This window comes from Cicer arietinum, chromosome 1, assembly GCF_000331145.2.
Source record: "Cicer arietinum cultivar CDC Frontier isolate Library 1 chromosome 1, Cicar.CDCFrontier_v2.0, whole genome shotgun sequence".
Classification (NCBI taxonomy): Eukaryota; Viridiplantae; Streptophyta; class Magnoliopsida; order Fabales; family Fabaceae; genus Cicer; species Cicer arietinum.
In genome coordinates, this window is record NC_021160.2 from 39,360,535 (window position 1) to 39,364,284 (window position 3,750).

General features: G+C 34.0%; 1 pseudogene; it reads left to right on the forward strand.

Annotated features, from left to right (window-relative positions):
* Positions 1–188: 188 nt before the first annotated feature.
* Positions 189–2,326, forward strand: LOC140918922 (uncharacterized; annotated as a pseudogene).
* Positions 2,327–3,750: the final 1,424 nt, after the last annotated feature.

A 3,750-nucleotide genomic window follows, 5' to 3' on the forward strand; every position in this document is an offset into this window, starting at 1 on the left:
GTTTTACTACTAAAACCAAGAACGTTATCTGTTTTCTGTTTTCATAACCAAGATCAATCTTGAGTTATTTTCTCATTTTTTAACAGGAATTTTTAAAAGGTACATTTACAATTCAAACCCCCTTTCTTGTAAATCGACATTGTTACTTCAATTGGCATCAGAGCTCGGTCTCTAAAAAGTTCAAAAACACCTAACAAGTGCTAGAGAAAAGATCTAGAAGAATGTCGAAAGCAAAATACATTGTTGAAGGAGGATCCTCAAACCGACCTCCATTCTTTGATGGATCAGACTATTACTTTTGGAAAAACAAAATGCAGCTGTTCTTAAAATCTCAAGACACATGAATGTGGCACATCATTACAGATGGAGATTTCACACCAAGGGTTGATCAAGATGATTCAAATTGTGCCTTTAAAAAGGAAGCAGATTGGACAGCAGAAGATAAAGCTAAGGTACTTTTAAACTCTAAAGCTCAATTATTCTTATCATGTGTTTTAAGCAGGGAAGAAAGTGAAAGGGTAGATGAATGCACAACTGCAAAAGAAGTTTGGGATACATTACAAACTCACCATGAAGGAACAAGCCATGTCAAAGAAACAAGGATATACATTGGTATAAGGAAATTCGAATTGTTCGAAATGCAAGAAGGAGAAACCATTGATGAAATGTACTCAAGATTCACCACAATAGTAAAGGAAATGCGTTCTCTTGGCAAAGCTTATACTGTGCAAGAAATAGTAAGAAAAATCATGAGGTGCCTTCCAATCATTTGGAGACCAATGGTGACAGCTATAAGCCAAGCCAAGAACCTTGAATCACTGCCTCTGGAAGAACAAATTGGAACTCTAAGAGCTCATGAGGTAGTGTTGCAAGAAGACAAACCAGTCAAGAAAGGAAAGGCAATAGCACTGAAAGTCTCTCAAGAAAAAATCACAGTTCCAGTTGAAGAGGAATCAGAAGAGAATGAACAAGGAGATGCTGATGAAATCGCGCTTCTCACTAGAAGAATTCAAAGAATGATGAGAAGAAGAGATCAAATCAAAAAGGGATTTCAAAACAGAAATCCTAAAACAGAGATTGACAAGAGTCAAGTCACATGCTTTGGATGCAACAAATTGGGACATTACAAGGCAGAATGTCCATCAAACAAAAATCCACCAAAACGATTTCCCTTCAAAAAGAAATCAATGATGGCAACATGGGATGATTCAGAGGAATCAGAAACAGAAGAAGAGGAAGAAGAAGCCAACATATGCTTGATGGCAAAAACAGAGGAAGATGAGGTAATGAATTCTGAACCATGTCATTTATGTCAACAAATGGGAAATGAATTTGATAACTTGTTAAATGACTCAAATCTTCTTATTCAAAAATGTAGTTCTCTGAAAGAACAGTTTTATAAAGAGAAAGAAGAGAAGGAAAGAAATCAGACTGAAAATAATTTGTTAAAAAAATTTATTCAAGAATTGAAAGAAACAAGAGTTTTTGAAAGTGAAGAATGTCAAGAACATTCTGCGCTACAAACGGAGAACGTTCAACTTAAAAATGAAAACGAACTTCTCAAAACTGATTTACTGAACTTCATTAAAGCCACTGAAACTTTTCATAACATCATGGGATCTCAAATAGGAATTTTTGATAAAGCTGGTCTTGGTTTCAATCAAACCCAAAAAACCAAACTCTATGAAAACTTCTTTGTCCCAGAAAGAAAGGAAGAAAAATGCAAGACTAGATGCTCATATTATAAAAAACTTGGACATCTGGAATTTGCTTGCTACTTAAGAAAAAGGGATGAAAAAATTGAAAGAAAGAAGTTTTTTAAACAGGAGAATCATCCTGTCAAAATTGTGTCTAAGAAACAGCAAAACGGAGAACGTTCTCCCGTTTGTCTCCCAAACGGGGAAAGTTCAAAATTACAAGTTGAACGTTTCAAAAACTCTTTTAAACCAAAGTTCAAATCCTCCAAATCCTATGTTGTTAAACCCATTTCAAAATCAACAACTAACAACACAACTGTTTCTAAAACGAGAATGATATACCACTTAAAAACTAACTCTCAAGGACCCAAAACAAAGTGGGTACCTAAGACTGAAATGATATCACCTGCAGGTTGGTTTTCAAAATACAAAGAGAAAGCCTTGGTTCTTGGACAGTGGTTGTTCAAGGCACATGACAGGAGATAGAAATTGTTTCATAACCTTCAGCAAGAAGGATGGTGGTTCGGTCACATTTGGAAATGATGATCAAGCTCAAATTAAGGGTAATGGAACCATTGGTAAGACAAACTCTGCTCAAATAAATGATGTTCAATACGTGGAAGGATTAAAACACAATTTATTAAGCATAAGTCAGTTATGCGACAATGGATGCGAAGTCGTTTTCAAGCCAAAGGTATGCGGAATCAAGAAAGCTAAAACTGGAAAAATTATGTTTTCTAGAAAGCGAAAGAAAAATTTATATGTTTTATATCTTGAAGAATTACCTGATGAATCATGCTTTATATCAATCAATAAAGATAAATGGATCTGGCATAAAAGGGCTGGACATATCAGCATGAAAACGATTTCAAAAATCTCCAAACTTGATCTTGTTAGAGGCTTACCAAAACTTAATTTTGAGAAAGATAAAATCTGTGAAGCTTGTGCAAAAGGTAAGCAAGTCAAGAGCAGCTTTCATACAAAAGATTTTGTAACAACAAAAAGAACTCTTGAACTACTTCACATAGATTTATTCGGGCCTGTCAAAACAACAAGTCTAGGAGGAATGAAATATGGTTTTGTTATTGTTGATGATTTCTCAAGATTTACATAGGTTATGTTTTTAAAACAAAAAAATGATGCATTTGAATCATTCAAAACATTTTGTAAAAAGGTGCAGAATGAAAAGGACTCCAGCATCATCTCTGTAAGGAGTGATTGATAGCGTTTCAGCAAGTGTACTAAATCGTTGCAAGTAATAATAAAACGGTAGTACCGAGTGTCGAACTCAAGGATTGCGTTTTACTATTGAATTATAATTGATTACTAGAATTGAACAAAAAGGTTCCCAAGTTGATTGAAATAATGTTTGAAATTAACAACAATAATAAAATTGATCTTTTATAATGAGAAAAATGTCAGGGATGAGTTTCACTTCGAATCCAACCTTGGTGTCTAATTTGATCCTAGTTACTGAATTCCTTTATTGAATTATTACCGAATTCTCTTTATTATTCTTGCCCTAATGTCTTAGTGACAGAACCTTTAATTCCAAAGTAACCCCTAATTCCTTAGTGGATTTAAGATTAGAATTAAGCATTACCGTATAGAAATTCTCTTGTAAATTATTGCTTTGCAACTAATTTAATTGGTTTCATGACCTGCATCTATCCCTAGACTACAAATTCATGAATTTCTCATCTCAAGCATTCGTAAAGTCCACTTCCGTTTCAAAATACAAATCGTAGAACATTTTAATGTTGATCAAGCAATAAAAAGCATTAAGCACAGAGATGAGAAAAACAATTCAATAAACTCATTCATATAACTAGAAATCAAATCAGAAAAATAAGGGTTTCATCTGGTTACACTCATCCCTAACAAATAGGGTTTAGTTACTCATGACAGAGATACAAAAGATAAGGATTAAAGAAGAATTACAAGAATGATTCATGGATGATTCTTGATAAAACTGCTTCAATGGCGTTAGAAACGGCCGTCTTTGAGTTTCTATGCTAGGGCACAAGTCTCCCAAGTTCCCAAGAGTAAAAAA